The sequence below is a fragment of the Protopterus annectens genome, chromosome 6.part0, assembly GCF_019279795.1.
Source record: "Protopterus annectens isolate FY-2018-M chromosome 6.part0, PAN1.0, whole genome shotgun sequence".
NCBI classification, from domain to species: Eukaryota; Metazoa; Chordata; order Ceratodontiformes; family Protopteridae; genus Protopterus; species Protopterus annectens.
The window spans coordinates 1040253953-1040278439 of record NC_056737.1 but is presented as its reverse complement, the minus strand read 5'-3'; positions in this window follow the sequence as shown (position 1 = coordinate 1040278439).

Here is a 24487-nt window from a genome sequence, read left to right as displayed (position 1 = left end):
TATGCTTGCTCACAGGATGCAGGAGATCAAAATAGGGGAAGAGACCAATCAACAATGGACTCCCCCAGGGTTTGGTGCTGAGACTTTCTGTTTGGCATATACATCTCAAAAGTTGAAGGAAATACCAAAGGGCTTTGTCCAACTAAGTTTGAAATCACTGCAAGCTAGGAGCAGTTATTGAATCCCCAAAATTACTTAACCATCATGCAGGAAGGTTTATCCCAAACAGTAACTGATGCCAGAATCATGAATTGAAACTAAACTCCAAGAAATACATTATCATATCCTTTGGGAAGTCATCTACTCCAGGGAACTGCCAAATTGGCAATGCCCCAGGAGAACTGACCCAGTTATTTGGCATTTGGGAACTTGTGTATAGTGACCTAACTTTTGATAAATATGTCCCCAGAGTCAAAGACTTTCTATATTGCACAGCTTATAAACAAATTGACTAGATCTAGAGATGTTAATGTTCCCCTTTTCAAAGCTCTCATTAGGTCAATCATTTTTGTATAATGCCCACTTTGGCATGTAGCTGCCCAGACCCATGCAACAACTGAAATACCCACAGAGATACTTACTAAAAGGATACAAGTCCTAAAGTCTTGCATGGAGCACCTCAAAGATTTATCACTATACTCATCCTACAGAGTGCTCGGAGGCGACCTGTGTCGGGTATACATGGCATCCTCCGACCTAATACAGATGGACCTACTGAACATCAGCAAGTGAAATGGCATCAGAAATACTCAGTGCAGGTATCTAAACTGAATGTTGTGGAGAGATGGATATACAACACAGAGGCTACCACTGTTCCAGAACAGACTATCCATTCAAGTAAAACAAAGCTCATCCCTGTCCATATTCAAATCCAACTTGGATCTACGGATGGGTAATAGAAAATTTACTCCAGGATTGCCCCTCATGCCACTAAATGGATAGAGGCAGTTCCTAAATGCTGGGTCTCCTCAAATTATCTATAGTATAATCACATTTATTCTCACGAGGGATAATGAGAAGTTATGTACCTACCATAACGTTCCATGTTAGTTGTCTTCTTCTCGCCTTCTTTCTTGCTGGATGGGTTCGGAGCCGATCCTCGGCTCCGACTTGGCCAATACTAAAGCTCAAGAGCTATTTCCACTGGCTCGAGGCGCCCCTATATCCCACAATGCTAGGCGGTAAATACCCAGATCTCGTTTGATAGCGGAAGAATAGCAGTGCTGGTCTCCCAGAGACAGAGAAAAAAAAGGGAAATCCACCTCTATAGAAAGACTACCTGTAGAACTATCAAACAGGGACAATAGAGGTGGATGACGCTATGAAAGATAAAAGATCCCAAGGATCCTCTCGGTCTGTCCAGGCTAGGGGGATGGAGGGTGGGACGCAAGAAAGAAGGCGAGAAGAAGACAACTAACATGGAACGTTATGGTAGGTACATAACTTCTCAATGTTAAGTTGTCAATCTCGCCTTCATTCTTGCTGGATGGGACCGTGTCCCCTAGCACCCTTATCCTGGGTGGCTCATCGGAACAGACTAGAGTACGGTGGAATCAAAGTTAGCCTGGTTTCTGGAGGCCATATCCAATTTATAATGTGAGATAAAGGTACGAGGAGAAGCCCATGTAGCTGCTTGACAGATGTAATCTATGGGCAGTCTGTCTTGAAATGCTACAGACGTAGCTAATGCTCTGGTTGAATGAGCTCTAGGTCGTGACGGTAGCTTTTGGTGTCTGAGATCATAAATGAAAGAAATTACAGAGGCCAGCCATCTCAAAAAAGACACTTTGGAAATTGGAAGGCCCATCTTGCCTTCTGCATAGGATAGAAAGAGTTGGTCAGACTTCCTAAACGGTTTAGTCCTATCCAAATAATAGCAAAGCTGGCGATGGACATCTAGGAAATGTAACTTTTGTTCTGCCTTGTTGGAATAATTAGGGAAGAAAATTGGAAGGTCGATTGCCTGATTCAGATTCACCTCAGAAGAAACCTTCGGTAAAAAGGAAGGGTTGGTCCAAAGGGACACCCTGTCTTTGTGGAAGACTAAGTATGGAGGACGACTGCAAAGAGCATGAAGTTCAAATACCCGTCTAGCAGATGTTATGGCTACTAGAAAAAGGGTTTTCCATGAAAGCAATTTCAGAGAGCAGGAAGCGGCCGGTTCGAAGGGGGGGAGAATCAAGGAGGCTAGACCCAAATTTAAGTCCCACTGAGGTGGGGGGTCTCTAATTGGGGGCTTGAGCAAAAAGATACCTTTTAGAAAGGCTTTGCAAAGTTTATGGGACATGATGCTGGAGTCTGAAAAGCCTACATGGAAATTAGATGTAGCCGCCAATTGTACTCTAATAGTAGACAAAGAAGAACCTGAGTGAAAAAGTTCTGCCAGGAAGTCTAGTATAGACTGGATAGGTGCAGTGAAAGGGTCTATATTATTAGTTGCTGCCCAGAAGGAAAAACGTTTCCACTTGCTATTGCAAATCCTTCTTGTAGAAGACTTGTGGGAAGTTATTAAGTATGTTACGGACCGAATGGGAAATTAAAGGAAGCCTGGCTAGGGTAGGAAGCGGAGCAACCAAGCTGTGAGGTTGAGAGATGGGAGGGAGTGGTGCAGCTGACCCGATTGATGGGTCAAAAGATCTGGCACTGGATCCAGATGCCAAGGCTGCTCCAACAGAAAACGGTGAAGGAACGGAAACCATATCTGACGAGGCCAGTAAGGGGCAATGAGGATCATGTCGACTCTCAAAGCGGTAGCTTTCTGAATTACTTGAGAGATCAGTGGAAAGGGGGGAAAGGCATACAGAAGTCCCCGGGGCCAATCGTGGACTAGAGCGTCCCTGGCGGGTTGACCTGGTAGGGGAGAGAGGGTGAAGAAATCATGACACTTGCTGTTTTGGGGAGTAGCAAAAAGATCGCAGCAAGGTCGGCCCCATTTCTGAAAAATTTCTTCTAGCACTGACTGTTTGAGATGCCACTCGTGTGGTATGAGTACAGCCCTGCTCAACTTGTCTGCTATCACGTTGGACTTCCCGGGGATGTGCGTTGCTATCAGAAACCGCTGAGATGAGATCACCCACTGCCAAAGTCTGAGTGCCTCTCGACAGAAGGGATAAGACTTGGTTCCGCCCTGTTTGTTGATGTACCATACTACAGACATATTGTCTGTCTGAATTGCAATAGTCCCGATGGGAAGAGAGTGCTGAAGGGCTTGCAACGCTAAAAGTACTGCTCTCATCTCCAGAACATTTATGTGCAGATGGCTTTCGAAAGGTTGCCATGTGCCCTGGACCGTCCTGCCCTGACAATGCCCCCCCACCCGATCAGGGAGGCGTCCGTAGTCACCGTGGCAACCGGAGGGGGGGAAGCAAATGATCTGCCCTGAAGAACTTGAGGGGAGGTCATCCACCAAGTTAGATGCTTCTTGCATGATTGGGTCAGCAGAATAGTGTGAGACATTAGGAGCTGTTGGAAGAACCACTGAGAAAACAGCATCCACTGGAGGATCCGCATGTGAAAGCGTGCTAGAGGCAGAAGTGTAATGGCAGCTGCCATGAGACCTAAGACCTTCAAGACAAACCTGGCTTTGATCCTGTCGCATTGAAGAAGAATGTGAACATGTTTGCGGATATCTGATGCTCTTTGCTCTGTTAGTTTCGCGGAAAGACGAATTGTGTCCAAGGTGGCGCCTATAAAGGTAATAGCCTGACAAGGCAACAAGGCAGATTTTTCGAAATTTATGGAAATGCCTAGAGCTTGACAAGTATGAATGGTGTAGTCTCTGGATATGAGAAGTTGACGCCTGGTGGTAGCAATAAGGAGCCAGTCGTCCAAATATGGAAACACCTGGAATCCTTGACGTCTCAGATGAGCAGTGACCACTGCCATGCATTTGGTGAACACTCGGTGGGCTGTAGTGAGACCAAAGGGCAGGGCTCTGAACTGGTAGTGACTGGCTCCCAGCCAGAAGCGGAGGAACCTTCTGGAGCGTCTGTTCATCTTGATATGATAGTACGCATCCTGAAGGTCTATTGAGCACATCCAATTGTCCGGACCCAAGAAGGGTAGAATGGACAAGCGTGACCATCCAGAATTTTGTTTCGTTTACAGACTTTAGTCTGCTGAGATCCAATATTGGTCTCCAGTCCCCTGTCTTTTTTGGAACCAAAAAGAATTTGGAGTAGATTCCGGATCCTTGCTGGTCTGCCAGGACTGGCTAGATAGCTCTTTTTGATAGCAGCTTTGATATTTCTAGTGCTGCTTGCTCCCTTAGACCAGGTGGAACATCTGGAAGGGGCCCTTTCGGTTGGGATGGGATGTGGACAAAGGGAATTTTGTAACCCTTGGATATAATCGACTGTACCCATTTGTCTTGAGTGAGGGAAAGCCAGGCTTCTGGATACAGTGATAATCTTCCCCCGACTGCCTCCGAAAAGGTTTGTCAGAGAGAGTCTCTCTGCTACCTTGATTCTGCAGACCCCCCCTGCCCCTAGGGCGGTGTCTATTGTTGTTCCCCCCCTCTGCCTCTAGAGGGGAAATGACTGCGTGCATCAGGCGAGACTCCCTGAGATTTGCGGAACCACATTTTCCCCCCCTTCTGACCCTTGGGATATGGTCTGGAAGGGGTGGAAAAACAGACTCCCACGGCAGAGAGAGTCTTGCCATCCTGTTCGCACCTAGTCAACGTGTCCTTCACCTGAGGTCCAAACAACGCTGTACCATCAAAGGGGGAATTGGTGAAGGACGCCATGAAAGGGTCCGCAAAGTTACAAAGCCGCATCCAGGCGTGACGTCATAAAGCTACACCTGTGCCAGCGGCCCTATTCACCCCATCGGCCGCATAAGAAAAAAAACGCATGGAGGAGTTGACTATCGAATTCATGGTTGCCAGCTGGGAGTTCATTTTGTCTCGAAACCCCTCAGTTGTTGGATCCTGCAAAGCATCACCCATTTCCTTGATCATATCTCTCTGAAGACGGGTGAAGTGACACAAGTAGTTCAGCGAACGCATGGCAAAGGTCGCTGAGGAGAACATCCGCTTACCATACCTATCCATAGTCCTAGATTCATTATTAGGAGGATGGATAGGTACCGAAGGATCAGCCAATTCCTTCTTAGTGGCTGCAGCCACCACCATAGCATCAACAGAGACGCCTTTGGATAAGAATTCTTTGCCCTTAGGAGCTGTAATAAACTTGGACGGTCTTCGTGGGGTAGGTTCCACCGTATCAGGGGCTGTCCACACCTTCCTTGCCACCACTTCCATGAGGGGGGGGTCAAAGGGAGGAGATACCCAGGAGGTGGAAGGGCGAGAGCCAAAAGCCTCAAGGTAGACCGACTCGTCCTCTGAAGGGTTAAGGGTGGACCAGTTCCCCCTCTGTTTAAGGATCTCAAGGATGTCTGAAAAGGAGACATCCTCAGAGGAGGACCGTGGGGACCCTTCAGACTCATCCAAGTTGGTATTTGAGGTGATAGACTCGGGGGAGTCAATATGCTTCCTCTTGCATTGTTTCTTCCAAGGGGGTTCCCCTGAAGGATCAGGAGAAGCCTCGGAAGAGGAGGATATTCCCAGTGGGGAAACTTGAGACGTTGGTGCTCTACAGTCTGGGACAAGAGGGTGGGTAGAGACCATCGCAGGCACTGTAGAGGGAGGAGCTGAGGGAGCCGACCGTGGAGCAGACACCGGGTCTAGCACGCTCCGCATGACCTCGAAGGCACCCCGATCAGTTGGGGCCGAAGATCCCCGCTCCGAAGAGACGAGGACTCCTCCCGGCACCGAAAGGGACGGCTCCGAGGCCGATGTCGGGGCCGAGATCACCAGCGCCGAGGCTCCGAGAAGGAGAATGGGCTCAGACAAGGGTCCGATGCCACTCACCCCCTCGGAGCCAACGAAGGAAGCCCGGCACCCAGATCCCTCCAAGGAGGAGATCGGAGACGACGGAGCCAAAAGTGGAAGTATCGGCTTCGACGCACCGACAGTCACGGCTCCGAGAAGCTCCGGCTCCAAATTCATGGGAATCGGAGGAGGAACTGAGGAAGGGATGGATATAGCCACTGACCGTTGGGTAGGGCTATGCAGTATTTGGGCTAGTGCCTGGGACTTGAGAAGTCTGCTCACCACCCTCTCTAAATCATGGTCAGACAGTCTGGAGGACCGAGAGGATTGGGACCTATGGCTCCTCTCTGATAATAGTGGAGATCCCGGGGCTGAGTGGCTAGAGCCAATAGATGGGGATCTAGACCTCTTTCTAGTAGGTGGCTCCGACAAAACTGTCGGAGCCGTCTGAGTCTCGGACTTCTCGGCTCCAGCCAGAGCAGAGGTGACAGTTTGTCTTAGAGACATCGGCTCCAGCAAAAGTCGATGTCGAGGAAGTCTTGGAGCCACCAGCACATGGCTCCGAAGCTGGAGCTGACGCCTTGGAAGGTTTTCCTGACAAAGTCTGGGTCAGGGATCCTTCAGGCTTTAATAAGCCTCGCAGTATTAATTTATTTTTGCTTTCCTGCAGGACTCTTGGATTGAAAGCGTGGCAGACAGAACAAGAGTCCTGCAGGTGCAAAGGTCCCAGGCAATATACACAAGTGTGACCATCTGTCAGAGACCTCTTCTGACAGCACGAGTCACACTTCTTAAAGCCTGAGACCTTAGAGTCTTTAGACATCTCAAACAAAAAACTGTGAAACACAGACACACACAGACGCACCTGTTAAGAAAAAGGGGAAAAAGATCCAACCACTCCCACAAGTATGACTAAGGGGAAGGGAGGAGGGCCCAAAGGCCTAAAGAATAAAAGGGATAAACGGGAAAAACAATTAGGGGAACCCGAAGGAAACTAGGGATAGTTAACTAATAAACTGTAAGGAAAACTATTCAAAGAAGAAAATAAGGGGTTTTGAAGATTTATAACTATAAAAAGTTACTAACCTGCAGAGCCGGTAGAAACAAGCACCTCGTAGCTAAAGCGGCAAACAAGATCTGGGTATTTACCGCCTAGCATTGTAGGATATAGGGGAGCCTCGAGCCGGTGGAAATAACTCTCGAGCTTTAGTATTGGCAGAGTCGGAGCAGAGGATCGGCTCCGAACCCATCCAGCAAGAATGAAGGCGAGATTGACAACTTAACATTAAACAATTAACAGCCATGGGACAGAAGACCAATCAGGAAATGTTAAGCACCAAAAACGGAAATTGGGTAAGCTTAAAATGTCCTCCAAGTGAACCTATGTTGTGGTAGTACAGTTTAAAAAAATTGCCCTTTTTAGATCACTAAGTGCCCCTCTCACTCTCTGCCCCCCCCCCCCCCCCCCAAGTCTTCAACAGCTTCTGGCACCTCTGGAAAGCAGTCTCCTCAACCTTAACAGGCAAATAAGACAACTTGTCAAATCATCCAAGAGCTCCTTTGAGAGAAGGCCTTTTACAGCATTGTACGCAACCTGAAGGGTAGGACCCACGCATGTGCAGAACTGATGGCCAATGGTATCAAACACACTGACCCTACAGAAAAAGCAAACCTGCTAGCAGATAGGTTTGGTGAAAATTTCACTCCCTTATCCCCTCCTAACTTGCAACAAACCCTCCCCCAAACTTCTCCCCTACCTTACATGTCTGAAGAGCAGATCCTCAAAGCCCTACCCAAGGCAAAGAACACTGCCTCTATGGGACCAGATGACATCTCAGGCTGTCTTTTAAACAGGCTAAAACATGAACTAGCTTCACCACTAAGTACCCTTTTCAATCATAACCTAACTACAGGGTTCGTTCATGCAGAATGGAGAACAGCTACAGTTATTCCCCTCCCAAAGGTAGCCTAGCAACAGACCCAGGGAATTACAGACCCATAAGCCTGACCAGACTTATCTGTAAGCCCATGGAATGCATCATTATGGACCTCATAAATAAAGACATAAGAGACCTCCAAACCCTGGACCCTACCCAAATCGGCTTCATGAAGGGTAGATCAGGCCTGCTAAATCTGGTGAATTTCTTTGAAAGTGTGACTAAGGCCATTGAGGGCAAATCTGTGCACACAGTATACCTCTACTTGACAAAGGCTTTCGACACATTCCCACATTCAGGCATTACTGATAAACTTGGCAAACTGAATGCAACCCCCCCTTCATTGCAAGATGTGTTGCCAACTGGCTCACAAACCAAACACTATCAAAGTGGGAGACTCCACATCAACCAGCAGACCTGTTACCAGTGGGGTGCCACAGGGGTCTTTGCTGGGCCCCTACTTGTTTGGTATATACTTCTCAGTTCAGGTCAAAACAAAAAGGGTTGTGGCTGACCAAGTTTGCAGATGACTGCAAACTAGGTGCAATGAGGGAATACACAAATAATGTCAGTATACTCCAGGATGGTCTCACACAGACCAGTGAATGGTATTAGTCACAGTCGCAAACTGAACATCAAGAAATGTATCATTCCCTTCAGCACAATGCCCCTTCACACTATCAAATCAACAATACCCTAAGTAGTAAGAAACCTGTCACAGGTTGACCACGACCTTAACTTCGACTACCATGCGTCTACCATTGTAAGGAAAGTTTTCCACATAGCTCACTTGATTAGTAAATATATCACCTTGAGAGAAAAAGTTATAACCCCCCTATACTCTGCACTTATCTGGCCCATAATAGAGTATAATGCCCCATTTGGTATGCACCGTACTAAGAATCTACAGCAATTAGACACCTCAGAGGTTTCTAACAAAGATCAAGGGCCTCCAACATGTGCCTTGTACAGAGACAAAAATGCCTGTCACTATATTCTGTATATAGACTTCTTAGGGGAGATTTATGCCGGGCATACAGAGCAACCCAAGACCCAAACCTAATAAACTTACTGCATACCCGTAAATCAAATGGGTCTAGGGCTACATGGTCCAGGGACTTAAATATGGCCTATGATTTAAATAGGAAATGCTGAAGGGACAGATTATCTCCCAACAACTAACACATCTTTGGAACAGGCTACTAATTCATGTGACACAGAGCACTGCTATGACACTGTTCAAGAGGAACCTAGATGAATGGATGGGGCACTGTAAATTCTTACTGAGGATAGTGCCCACAACCCTCCTGGACATAGGCAGTCATCACTAAATGCAATCTTGGGTATTGACTAGTACCTCTATGGTATTACATTGGGTTGAAATGGCTAGGCTTAAAATTACCTCTGGGTCAATAGCCTAGTAATCTCCTATGATGCACACTGAGAAAGTTCCTTGTACCATCATAATATATACCACTAAAAGCTCTAAAAAACATGCTCTAAAAAGAATTATGCCTCTGTGTTTTAGCTTGCGATGAAGAAAAGATTGGAAACAAAATATACTTATTGGGTGCTCATGGAATTATACCTGAAGTGGATGTTTCTGTAAGGGGAATGCTGGACCAGGCAAAAAGCATTTTAACACATGTAGGGATAATTTCATTGAAAAATAATCATAGACAGCCTTTTTATCATTTAATCAATTGCTGTTAACATAGTTTGCTTTGTTACAATTTAAGCTAAGACTAGCTCCTTGGCTGTAAAGTCTGGCTTCTTGTGTAGTGGGAAGAATCTACAATTTGGGGATTACCTGGGATGAAAATGCGCCACACACTTTTACTGTTATTTTCTTTTCTGCTAAAAGTGATTGAAGATACCAGGCCTCTGAAAGAAGTGAATCTGGCATGCATCCTGCTACAACAGGCAAAGAAGATAACACAACTGTCTAGGGGCACAAGACTTGATTTTCAGCTGGAATAGATGTGGGTATGGAACAGGAAGCTGAGCTTAACATTGATTATACAGGAAATGGAGCTCATATAAACAATTTGTACTTTATTAGGCTAGCCTATAGGGATGGCATGAGTAGACATCAATTTACAGAAAATGAATTAAACTGATGAGCAGTTGAGCTCCTAGCCAAGCAAATAAGTCTCTACAATAAGATTAAAGCTGGTCTTTCATCTAATCTTTCTGAAATTCGTAAAATACAAGGACAGAGAAAAGTTTTATTCAAGTGCAGAGAACTTAGCAACTGACAACTTTGTCTCCAGTTTCATCTAGACTCAAATGGAAAGCTTTTATTCCTGCCTTTCAAAGCTTTAAGGAGCAGGGTTTATCAAGCGTCTGAAATTTCCAGCAGTGGCAGGGGGATACCAAAGCTTGCTGTTCAAATACCCTTCTGAAGTGGAGGAATTTATAAATGTGAGAGCATACAGCTATGCATCATCTTCTGTGAACCCTTTTGACCAGGAGAATGGGTCATTTTCTCTGGGGTCTCCACTTACCAAAATAAAGAAAAGCAGGAGTTTCAGAGACAAACTCAAAAATTACAAACCAGCACAGCAGAGTGGTTCTTCAGCCTCTCATCCAAATAGGATGAGGGCCACTGGCAAGTCCTCAAGAAAATTAAGAACTGGATTTTAACACTCCCAATATAATTTGTGAAGGGTTAGCAGCCAATGAGCAACAAAATCTCACCAATTAAAACCACTGCAAACCTTACTTACAAGCATGTGTCAAGGCAATTTGTAATATTTTCTTAATGTCTAGTACTAAATGTGCCTACTAAGAAAAAGTATCTTATAAAGGAGAACATGCGTTATTGTGCCTTTTCCAGTGCTTTAAATTTCATAGAATTGGATTTCCCATCACTGAGTAGAGCCTACTACCACTTGCAGTGCCCATAAACAGAGGAGGGGGAATACTTCATAATGTAGACTCATTACCTGAGCACTTTAAACAGTTCAGGTATTCTCAGTTGCTACTGTGCATAAACAGCAATCCTGTTATTAAGACTACATTCCTAGGAAAGTTTAAAGCAACTGAGTTTTATTGCCTCCCACCCCATCCTCAGCTTGGGAAAAGAATGAGCAAAGGATGATCAGCATGTTTTGACTGCTGGTGAAAGCTTGAGACATTTATTCCCATGCTCACTATGGGTTACTATTCTGTCAGGACAATGCAGATTCCAAGAACATGCAACTGTATATAGTTCAACATTCAATACTGAAAGGAGAGTGAGAAGGCGAGTTGTACAATAAAATGTACCATAAGGAGTAAATGTCTGAACAGAACACTGCTCCAGTAGACTGAGCTATTAGGGGTATACCCTTGTCTTGGATACAACAGTTGGCCAGCTTCCAAAGCTTAAAGGTTTCCTTCAACACACCCAAACCATTGAGAGCTCCAGCAAAAATCAGTAGTCTGTGCAACAGACCCTTCAGAGGTTTCAAGCCAAATGAAAGAGGGACGCCAGAGCCCTGAAAAAGGACACTGCTAGGTATATAAAAAAATATGCCCTCACTCTGGAAAACAAGAATCCTACAGACAATTAGGGAATTAGAGTGAGGAAGGGAAGCAGCTACTCCAACACTGATCATTTGAAAAAAATCGGTAAGTTTATTTACACAGCTGTAAAGCACAGCCTATAAGTTTATGAGGAAGAACGATTAGCGTCTAGGATCCCCTGGATAATGGGCCCTAGCAAGACCTGCTCTACACCTTGAAAAATAATTCAGTTTGTAGTGTTTCATAAAAGTACGTACAGAGAACTAAGCTGTTGCCTCTAGAAAACAGTCCACCCCTTTCCAAAAAGCCACTGATAAAGCCAGGACCCTAGTTAAGTGTACCTTGAACCTGCTGGAAATAAACCATATGGAAATTGTCTGCTTCGATACTGGCTGTCCTTTTTTTCTTACCTTCATAAGAAATAATCAACTGATTAGAATTTCTGAAGGTTTTAGTCCTGTCAAGGTAGTTATCAGTTGTCTGTGAACATCCAGATTATGAAGAATTTTCTTCCTTATTTTTAGGTTCTGCAAGAGAGAGAAATGGATAGCTTGCCTTAAAGCAAACTCACACCACTTTGAGAAATAATCCTTCATATATGCCTGAAGAGGCCCAGTCTTTCTGAAAAATAAAAAGGATGACCCTCCATGACAGCTTGCAACTCAGAAACCCTTCTTGCAGAAGCCAGAGCAAACAGCAATACTATTTACCATGTTAACTTGAACCATTCTGATGGGCTAGTTAAAATGGAGCAAGTGTTAATTTTTCAAAAACAAAAGTAAGATTCAGAAGAGGAGCTCTATGCGGTTGAGTATGCAGAACCCCTTTCAAAAATATTTTGATATGGACATGTACTGAGAGAAGGGGATCCATAGGCAGAGATGCTGAAATGGCTGAAAATGGAACCTTGGTAGGCAAGAAATGCCAGAAGATAACTCCCAAAAAACATTGTAGAACTAGAGGAATACTGGCCTTAAAGGTATTGACTTTGTACATCACCAAAATCATTTCTATCTGACAACATACAGTTATCTTGTAGCAGGTGCCTACCTCCTTTAATATATGTTGCACATTCACAGAAAACATATGCCTAAAAAGGTTTTAAGAACAACCAATCACTTAACTGAAGTCGTTTAAGGCCGAGATATAGCAAACACTTGTCTGGCACGAGTAGGTCAGTCTGCAAGGAAGCTTGCGGTAATTGCCTTTGGCCATTTCAAAAATGGATAACCACTGTTGCCAGAGCAGTTACCACAATATAATTGTTGGAGTGTCCCTCAGATTCTTCTGAATGATCCTGGTTATCTACAGAAAGGGTAAAAAGCCATACTGGAACACCTCATCCAAGACCAAGGGGATGCACCGGATTTTCAGGCTTGTAAAGAGTTTTGCTAGTTTGTTGTGAATGAGTTTTGCTACCTGTTTGTGGATGAAAACAGATTTGAAGTGCTTCCACAGCTGGGTCAGATCCTGGAAGACTACCTGAATCAATTTCCGTTCTGTCCTGCACCGGCTTAGCTTGTCTGCAATGTTTTGCTCTCATGGCATGCAACATTGCCTATAGAGTGAAATTGTGCTGAACAGATTTATCCTGGGCTACCCTAGCTATTCTACACAGAGTACGATCTTCACAACCCCCCCCCCCCCCACTGAAATGTATGTACCACATCCCTGTGGTGTGGTCTGTGATCACTTACAGCAGACCAGAAGACCACAGTCAACATCTCTTATATAGGTCTGGTTTGGTCTATTTTCTTTTTTTTTTTTTTTAAAAGGCCCTGCACTTGTATCACCAAAGACAGTTCCCCAAGCAGTCAGACATTTTGTTGCAAACTGTACTAGAACAGAAAATGGGAGACCTGGATTCAGATAGAACTGGTCTCTCAACCAAAAGCTGTTCTATTTTTACAAATCCCAAAACTGAAATCTGAAATGTCAAGAGTTGCTGAGGTACTATTGAATCTTACCCCACAAAGATATTTAGCAGAGACCATTGGGAGCCAAGAATTGATTAAACTTTTTAATTTAAATGAATACTTGCAACTTTGTGGTTGCTAGTGTAAAAACAAATGATGCAAGATATAATATTGCTGTTAAAACAGACCGGACGAGGAAAGGAAACATTTTCAAAAGCCTTGTAGAGTCAAAGACAAAAGGTTCTATTATTGCCGTTTTAAAACACTGAGGAGGAAAGTAATTAATCTACACAGAAGTCTAACATTAGTGAGACAAGATGTGCTTTATATGCACTAAAATGTGCTGTAGCCGGACATGCACCACCCAAAAATGTAAGTAATTCACTGAAGCTGAGCTAAGAGTGTGAGCAATTACTATGGCAACAGATACAGTTATGCTAATGCACTCAGCCCCACCCCACTATCAATAGTGTTGGAATGGTTCAATGCATTCACTTCTGTTTCAGACTTATAGTTCAAAACTATGCTTAAACATGACATTTAAAATTAGACAATTATGTGGATGATAAATGCATATACGTGATTTCTGTGCACACATAGGTGTACTGCCAGAAATTTTACACCACACGAGAGACTCACTGAAGTTCCACACACACACACACAAAGAAAGTTTATATCATGCTATGGCACTGGAATACAAGACTTATTCGACAAACTCCAGTAAAGAAAAAAAATATAATCAGGCAATTTCATTTAGTGCATAGTAAAAATCCTGGCAATGAACGTTGACATTTTAGTTGCAGTATATTAAGTCCTTGGCCAAATCACAGAATGACTTTTGGTTATTGTGTTCTAGGCAACAAGTTTCTGTATGATAACAGGCTTCACTTACAGTGCTGTACTGTGAACAAGCCATGTCGAGTCAAAATAAAAAAAGTCTTGCGTAACTTCTGAAACGCCATAATTCACTATGTGTTTGTGCAAAAACACCCATGTTCACCTTAAAAGGGGTGTGCAAACAAGTGTTACTGGGTCACAGCAGGTATAAGGCAGCAAGAGGAATAACGGTGAAATTTTGTACTCCTCTGTGGTGCGCCTCCTATCTTCTGTGAAGTCCACAGTGGCACACTGCTTTTGAAATCCTGCATTCTGCATTACCCATCATAACTCTTTGGAGTGTACAGAGTTGTATGTATACTTCCAGTTAAGAAAAAAGAAATGGTACTTTTCCATTAAACCCCTACCACTTTGCGCTGCTGTGCTTTGCTGCTGTTCAGGCCGTCTTACACTTGACCTGTTATTTTGGAAACTGGAATTACATAATAATCTGGGCACAACCAATCTGCAATCAGCAGCATGTTTTATTTGCAGTGTGTCCTGCCAGAATAGGCCACCCCCCCTCTGTCAGAAGAAAAATTCAAACGAGTCGCATCTGCCTCAGGTGATGAAAAACTTGTTTATTAGCAGCTAACCAGATTACACAGCACGTTGGCCAAGATGATCTCCTCTGGTCAACTCGTTTACTGACATCAACTTTTATACTGCAAGCAAAACAACTTTTTGTTACATTTCTGACCGTTGACAGTTGGCTATGAAAAACATATAGGATAAACATGTTTATCACAAATCACCTCAAACCAACAGTTAGTACAGAATGTTCAAGAAGTACAGAATGTTCAGTTCAACAATGGTAGCTCAAATTTTCCAGGACACGCAGCCTGCTTCGGTAAATTAACTCTTACTTGGCCGTGTGTCCTTATCCCAGGCTTCACCAAGCTATAACCAAATATCTTTATTCTGAAATGCAGAAAACAATTATTCAGGTTCATAAGCAATGCTGCATTTTGTTCACAGATGAGACCCATCTTTGATAGGCATATCCCAACAAATAACATGTTCACTTTGCAAGAAGAGGAAAAAGACAAACAGTATGTTTTAAAACTTTTTCTCTTAACACCCTCCTTTGTATGAAATTAGATATCGCAAAGTTGGAGCGTTGTTAGAAGAGGAAGTTTCACGATAAAATACAGCACCACCGCCACTAGGAGTTCTTTTTGAGACTCGTTTACAGTTGCTTCGCATTTACAGTTTTACATGATAGTGTTCAGAATGAGTTACGCAGTATATGCACTAAAATCACTTAAGGGCAGAACTTGTTGCTAGCCTACGAGAGACCGAAAATTTTGACCAAACAGTCAATAAATGTCCATCATTCATCAAAATGGGAGCTGACAATTTAATTGTAAAGCCGCAATCCAGAGCTCACTGTTGTTCCAAGTAATATCCCTCATTCTGTGAACAAAGCCAAGGCTAAATGTAAACAACCCACGCTCTTCAAATACACATACAAAGTAAAGTGTTTTACGTTTATTTCTTACAATAAGCTTACTTATGCAAGCGGAAATGCTGTGCTTTTTACAATTACTCCATTCAGTCAGCTCAGATGAATAACTGACGATGGTGCAATACAATACATGGTACTTTTCCGTTAAAATAAAATTCAGTTTTACTACTAATATCCAGGTATCACTTTTTCCCTTTACTAAACTGTTGAATTATAAAGCTGTCAAACCCAGAGCTGTTGGACATGCTATACGTAAAGAAATCCCCCAGTCCCTCCGAGCTACATGCTCTAGGGACCTAAACATTGTCACCACAATAAACAGGACGTGCTGGAGGGATGGATTCCTGCCCCAGAGACTTTGCATACTCTGGAACAGGCTACACGTCTATGTCAAGCAAAGTTCTTCATTAGCACTTAAGAAAAATCTTAATGAGTGGATGGGAAATAAGAAATGCACCCCGGGGATCACTTCTGTCTCTCTGCTGGACAGTGGCACAGGAAAGTAACTTTCTTGGGTGGCATAAGCTATGGAACCTTGCTGGCTAGGCTTACATAGACCCTTGGGCCGATAGCCTAATACCTACTTATGAACACAATGAAATTCAAGAAATAGAAACTTCACTTAATAGCATAGAAGGGAAAGAAAGATGGGAGAAACATTAATTTTAATTCTGCATCGGGAATAATTCAACTAGCAAAGATCTCAAAAGGAAAAGAAAGGAGGACTAATCTAAGAATATTTGGAGTTTCTAAAAAGTCTGAGGACAGTGACATGGTAACTTTTCTAACTTCTTGACTACCAAAAATCTTAATCATGCAACGAGTGTTCCCTTAGAATAGAGGAGGCAAACAAAACAGTAGGAAAATCTATCCCAGCAAGTCAGTCAAACAGCAATATTTATTGTAGTAAGGTTTAGGTCTTAGACAAGGAATAGGTCCTAAAAACAGCTTAGACAACAGCTCCAATAAAGCTGAGGAAAGCAGTCACCAGATTTGACTAAAACTATGTCACTAAAGTACTTGAAAAGAGCAAGGAATATTGTAAATTAATTAAAACATTGAAGGAAAAATAAGTCAATTTACTGCATCCACCAAAATCTTTCTTCTGACATTATTCAATTCACTATAAGAGTCTGCATCCTGTATGAAAACATCATGCCAAATAGTGAAAATCAGGACTAAACATGCTCCTCTCTAAAAAGATGTTCAGATGCAATGGCTGGACAGAGTACAAACAAGAAGCCCAAGATCAAGAAGAGAAAAGCAGGAACTAAACAGACTTAATGACCATTTTCAAAATGTCTAGTTACCTAAATAAATTGCTTGGTAAAAGTATAACTCATGGGCAGCATGTATGCTTTTACGTGACTATGGGATTCATAAATTAAATCACAACAAAAGACTACTAGTTTTGCTTGGTGAAAAAAAAGTGTGAGCTATTTATTTAACTTCTGACTAGCTCACCAGGGCACTGAAACTATTCACAGCTATTTACACAAGTGGTTAATTCCCTCTAGTCACTAATAAACATGCATCATTGAAGTACTCAAATAGGATTAGGGTTCAAGTTTGGAAGAGTAGTTTAATGTAGTTAGACTAAGATACAATGGCTCTAAAAATGTTTTATAATTCCAATTGTATTAATGGTTAGTAAAATTGTTGTATTTCACATCTGAATCTATAAGTTGAAGTGGGTCTGAAAACACAGACAAGTAGTTATCAAAATAATATTAAGAAAATCATTCTATTCTACTATAATAAATCACAAGTATACTTATTCAGTATAAATCCAAAAAGAAACGATGGCAGACTAGCACAAAAACGAAGTTTAATTCACGAAGTAAAATCCGTAAAATAAAATCCAATAAACACACGAAAACACGCTGTAATTACGCTGTTATAGAACCACAAGTGAGCGCTTGTCAGAGTCTGAAGAAATCTCCCTTTGGAGATGAAAGTGCTCACTTGTGGTTCTATAACAGCATAATTACAGCGTGTTTTCGTGTGTTTTATTGGATTTTATCTTATGGATTTTACTTCGTGAATTAAACTTAGTTTTTGTGCTATTCTGCCATCATTTCTTTTTGGATTTGTGCTTTGTTTTGAAGTGTGCTGCTTTGCTCATCGCTATACTTATTCAGTATGACAGACTTAAATGTGTTGTCTTGGAATATTTAAATATCTTATCTGTGAATGTAAACAAATTACAGTGGGACAAGAGGTGGTTTAATCAACTACTTAAAATAAATAAGTCACAAGTAGCATTTATTCAAGAAACAAATCTGAAGCGAGATGTGAAGAGATTTTAATGAACATACTACATGGTACTTACTGATACAGTCAGTATTTAAAATAGAAGAGACAAGGATTAGCCATACTGTGGAAACAGGTTAATGACTCCCATGTGTTCAATTATGATAAAGTAGGAACTTTTTACTATGATAACTTCAAAATAGAACCTACATATTAGCAAATATCTACCAGATACCAGGTAGTGGTACCAAACCAAATACCACTAGATATTTTACTCAAAAATATAGAGGAAATCAAACACTAGGATGTTTTAAATGTGCCCTAGACAAAAAAAAATACAATGGTTTCATAAGACCCAAGAACATCTGCATCGGCAACAAGTGGACTAAAACACTCAAGACTTTTTGTTGATCTTCACACATTATTCGCATGCATTTGGTATCAAGTCTAGAATATACAGACTAGGCCTCACATGATCAAAACTTTAAATACGTTGCCCAAAATCTTATCACAATGCTTTGAAACTGCACATATTTTTAAAGTTGCAAACCTTTAACCACAATTAAAATCACATCAGGTATGATGAAGCCAGGAATTGTTTAAGAGACCCAACATTTCTTATAAAAGTGTTGATAATAAAGAAGGCAGCAATAGTATTGTATTGTTCAATAAACAAAGCATATAGACATAGCAAAACTAGTCTGGTGTAGAAAAAGAATGGGACAAAAGTAATGGATTTACAAAATCAATTATATACAAAGGTAAAAGTTCAAAGGTGTAAAAGCTTTTATAGAAAGTTAAATGAGTTAAACAAATGTTATGCCTCAAAGCTTCAATAGCTAGCTTAGATTTTGTACTAAAGGAATACATGATTTCATTAGCATTAAACATTATTTGCTTCCTATCAAAGTCAAATGTTTAAAGGTTCAATGAACAGAATGCTGACCGCTATTAATGATATATTTCTAAAATTCAAGTACAAGTTGAACAAGTCATAGGTTGACTTTCTGATGGGGGAAAAAAAAATCAGAAAAACAAAAGTAGAAGGATGGAGGGGTGGGTGCAGTTACTGCTACAGTGAGGAATTTGAAAATGTACTGTTAACTGCAACTTGTATAAGTGTACTGGGTTCATCATTCCCATTGCTGCCGCAGCAGCATTTAGGCTATATTGATTGAATACCAAAGCTTTTCCATCCTGGGATGAAGGACACGTATGGATCCAGGAGCCCCTGGAGAATGACGCTAGCAAAGCTAGACCTGGACCTTGAAAAGGGAATAAAGTTTGAAATACTTTGTAGAAGTACATATGGAGGACCAAGCAGCTGCCTCTAGAATGTTTCTAACATCCACCTCTTTCAGTATGCCACTGAAGAATGTGCCTCAACGCTGCCTGGACTGGATTTGCCATAATGGAAAAAAACAAGAGGGCAGCCACCTAAAAATTGTCCATTTAGACACCGGGTGCCCATTTTTTGTTTCTTGGCAAAAAATAACAGTTCATCTCTTCTAAAGGGTTGCATTCTGTCAAGATAGTACCTGACCTGCCTAGAAAACCAGGAGACTGATGGCTTGGTTCAAAGTAAACTCAAAAATCACTCTAAGCATGAATGGGTTTGTTCACAAACTGACCCTAGAGCTTGCAACCCATACTCTTGGCAATAACCCGGAGCCTATTAAAAATTGCTTCTACTTACCAATATAGGATTTCCTAGTAGCAGACTTTCCTGCCTTCTTAGTATCTGCAACGTGCCCTCGTGAATAACTGCCCAAAAGGTATTAGAATTAAAACATCCAGGCAGTCAGCTGAAGTTGATTTACACTGGGGTGTTCTCAATCTCTGCATCTTGTAGGAGTTATAACCAGTCTGCAAGGAAGCTTGGGATAACTGTCTTTAGCCAGTTCCATAAGGGAGAACAAATAGTGCCTGGGCCAAAAGGAGATCAAATCACCATGATTTTTTTTGGAGTATCCTTCTGAATGTCTATGGAAAGGTTGGAAATGGAGAACACCATTCCAAGGGAAGGAAAATGCATCTGTTTCTTCTGGTTTGCATGCAAACAGCCCTGCAGCAAAATTTGCTTAGTTGTCTGTTTTGAAAGGGGTTGAACACATCTCCTTGAGAAGTCCCTCAACAACTGGATCATTTCCTGGAAAAAACCCTCATTCAATTTCCATTTGTGAAGGTTTGTCCTGGCCCTTCTCAGCTTGTCTGCCACTGTTTTGCTCTGACTGAATGCTTGAAGGGTTAAAGAATCTATTATACAATGTGATCTCAGCAAAGACAAGAAACGTGCACACTGATTCGCTAATCCAACCAGCATGCACATTGTAAATCCAAAGTAACCCAAGTAAGAAATCCGACCGCTAACTAATCATGCAGCGGCAACTTCAAATGAACTAAACCTTGGCCTTGGAGTTAGTTCTACCAGAGAATAGGGCAATGCAAGTCAGATTAAGTAATTCTATCTGTCTGAAAAGAAGCAATCAAAGTGAAAATATTAAAGAACTGCATCGTAAGTTCCCCTTTCTTTAATTTCCAGTAGATCTTTTCATGAGGACCTTCCTTCAATTTCCAGTAGATCTTTTCATGAGGACCTTCCTTCAATCCATTAAATCCAGCTTGGACATAAAGATATTTAGCACATCCAAATCCATATAAGGAAATGTAAAAAAAATCTGCTAACCACATTCAGATGTTTTGAAGCTTGACAAGTATTGTACAATGTGAACTCTCAAAAACAAATGTGCATGCTGATTCCCAACCCAAGCAGCGTGCACACTGTAAATGCAAAGTAACCCAGCTAAGAAGTCCAGCCCCTAACCATCATGCACCGGCAACTTCAAATGAACTAAATTCATGCACAAATACCTTAGTAGCAAGCAGAAAACATACAAAACTGTTCTACAACTGGAAACTATTTTACTGTGTTTTAAAAATAAAATAAATACCGAACATAGTAAAAAAAAGTACTGTAAAACACCTTACATGCATACAATAAACACCCATTAACTGCCCGGCTTCCTAACCTACTTAACTACTCAAAAGCAAGGTAAACCCTGCAAAAACACCATACCAGCAATCACGATGCACACTGCAACTGTTCTACTACTGGAAACACTATTTTACATATAAAAGAAATACCAAACACCACGCTCCCCTGTTTGAATACATCCCTTCAAAAATGTGCATGAGCCTTCTTAAACACAAACACTATAAACTGAGAAAGAAAAAAATGCCAAAATGATACACCACAGAAAAAAAATTGAAGTAAGCTTCAACCTAATAACTGATAGTGAAATGGAAGAAATATTTAACAAAAACTATGATGAAACAGTCAACAAGCAAGGAAGTTCTCCAACTACAAGAACAGGAAGTACTGCAACATAAGTCCCATAGAAAAATCAACAATGTGACAAATCATACACTTCAGAAAGGTAAAAAAATATTAAATCCTATACCACACAGAAACCTAAAAAAATACATGCAGAAAAAACACCTGAAGAAATAAACGTTAAAAACGAAAAAGAAACAAGTACAAAAAAGACAGTGGGCTATAAACAAGGACATCGGGAGGCATACGCACTGTACTGATTTCAGTACAACTTTTTTAGAAGGGGGGGTAGCTTTTTTGAAAAAAAAAAAAAAACGTACGCTTTTTAAAGGGTGTTGGCTCCTTTAAGGAGGATACCAGTCGGAAGTGAGCTCACATCATGTCCGGCTGTGCGAGTGGGAAACAATCACAAATGGATCATCACTGCAAGCTCACAAATGGATTATAGGAAGGCAATCATCCACGATTGAAGTAAGTGTGTGGATTATCACTGCGAGCAACGAGGCAATCATCCACGACTGAAGACAGGTAGGGTGTGTGTGTGTGATTGAAGTAAGTTGCAATCATCCACAATTGAAGTGTGTGTGATTGAAGTAAGTTGCAATCATACACTGGGACTGTTGCAGGTCACAGCTAGATTATACTTTTGAAGTGAAGTTGACATTTTCCTGCATTAAATATTATGGAATGAATGTTAATTTACTTCTACTTAAATCCACCTGACTATTGTGCTAGGTCTGTTTCAGTCGTACCTCTGAAGTGTCTGGATTTTCAGAATAAGATTTTTGCCTCATATTTTGGTCCGTTTCTCACAAAATGTGTGTGAGTTCTGGCACATCACCGAGAACTGCCATTACTTATGGCAGATATTTGAGTTTCACACTATATATCTATCAGAAAAATGCATGTTAATGCAGGACCCGTTAGTCTAACAAATTTCATGTTTATAAGAGCAACATTTAGTATCTGTACCTGTTGGGTGCATTGTTTCTTCGTTATTTCTGACTTTGCCCAGAATTCTTGAGGTAAGAAGTTGAAAGGTATTTTTTTAACAGAACCTAAATTCTAGTCCATCACGATTAGCTAAACAAAGCTGACCTAATTTTCTGATGGCTGGTGTGGTATTTTTTGTAGTAGATGTTTTATGAGAGTGGTGATTTGTAGGGTACATGTATATGGTGAAAAAGTACATTTCCCAAGATAGTGTACATCAAAGTACAAGAATTAGGTGTGGGAGTAATAAGTAAGTGATGAGTAAAGCATTAATAGGTTTAACTGGAGGACCATGAATATAATTGCTGAATAGTGATATGCATCCTATTCAGGACTGTGTCAATATTATACTGAGATTATTATAGCAGATAGAATACAACTTTTTTTTTTCTTTTTTGCTGTATATTTCATCTATGATAAGACTGCTGACATGACAGAATGAAGCACATAAAAAGGCAACTTTACTTAAGGGGGGAATCTGTTTTAAGGCAAACAGGAGTGTACAGCTGCCCAAATCTTTCTATCTGGAAGTGGAGTCCTGAATCTACAGAAGAGAGCAGCTTAATATATTGCTACAACCAGTGTTTGTGTATAATGTTATGGTCTTTAGCCTGTGTTCATCAAAGTTATGTAATTGTCCTGCCTGTAGTAAAGAGCAGGGGTGGAATTTAGTTGTCTTTCTTGAGATTTGAGGGACATTAAAGGAGTCTATTCTTCAGGACTTGGGTTTGGCTGACTTGCAGATGTCATGGCTATAAATTTAGTTGATTAAACAGCATCTAATTTAGTCCCCCCTACACACATTTATGCACGTTAGCGTGAACAAAAGTACAACTTTTCTTTGAAGGTGCATACTGTGTGAGGGGAATATATTTTATCTATTATTGATTTGTCTTTGTTTACCAGGAAAGTCCAACTGGGTAATACCCATTTTGAGCAGAGGCCCAGGGAGAAAAGCTCCATTTGTTTACATTGCATTATACTAAGTACCAGTCAAACAGATTAATTACATTTATACACAAATGTTAGTTACATGTATACACTGTAAGACTGTAAGGAGGTGGAAGTTATTAAAGAGGAAGCACAAGTGCAACTTAGTGGATTGCACAGGCAGCAGTTATGTATAAAAAATGTTTTGTCATTTCAGTAAGAGGTTGAGAATATCATGTTTAAGGAGAGTATTTGGAGAGTATCGTACATTGAACACAAAGTTTTAACCTTGTGATGAGCATGTACAGGGCCAGGACTGGTTAAGATGTTGTTTAAGCAGTGGTTTAAAAGTACGGAGTTTGTTGGCGAGTTTTATTTGCATGGGGATACTAGAGTTTAGCAGTGCATTGGAAGGAGAGTGAGTTTCCTGCAACTTTATTTCACTTACTTGTAAGTAATAAGAATGTGTTACTAGCATGGAGGTCCCTTGCTGGACAGAAGGGTAGTAATACCTCTTGTAGTGACTGTTACCCTCCTGTTTTAAGGTAAGAGGTATTTACTGACACCAGTCTTGTGCTTTTAGTGCATTCCTGTTAGTAAGTTTGATGACCTGGAAATGAACTTAATGTTATGTGAACACAACCTGAAGGCTCACTTTGCCTTTTGTCATCCCTTTTTTTCCAATAGGTAGAACAATTTTGTTATGATTAACCTTGGTTTGTGATCTAATACACATATTTGCAAACTCCATACTGAAGTCAGTGAATGTGGGTAAGTGTGTTTCTGTGATGTCACAAGTGATGTTAAGATTCATGCAGGTGTGGGTAATGGCAAGGCATAAACCGTCTTATGGTTTGGTTGTCTTATTTCCTATGATCCTATAAGGCTGATCAGTTTGCAGGGTCCATGAGGGAGTTTTGCCCTTGTGGAGGGTCATCACTACAGCAGTGCACCAGGATTTGGGAAAATACCCTGTAGCTAGCCTTAGGTTGAAGAGTTTAAAGAGGGGATCAGCAAGGGTGTTTGACATTGTTGATTGGACAACCTAGTATGTTATCCAGACCTATACAGTTTGTGAATTTGGATCTTGAGAGTATCTTAGAGACATAATCCTTGGTGATTTTAGGTGGGAGTGACTCATGGATGATTGGATTTTGGACAGAAGCTTCAGGAGATATGTTTGCCCTATCTTTTTGGTTGGAGTGGGAAGTGATAGTGCAGAAAATAGGGTTGCCACCTTTTCAATTGCCCAAAGTAGGACTTTTTTGTAGAAACGTCAGATATTGCAGGGCAAAACATACCCACAGCCAGTACAAAGGAAAAAACTTCACTTTTTTGCATAAATAAAAGCTTATTCTTGTAGCATTATAGTTGCTTATTCTGTTTCTTATAACATTTAGGTGTTTCAGATACAAAATAATTGTTTTATGCAACTAG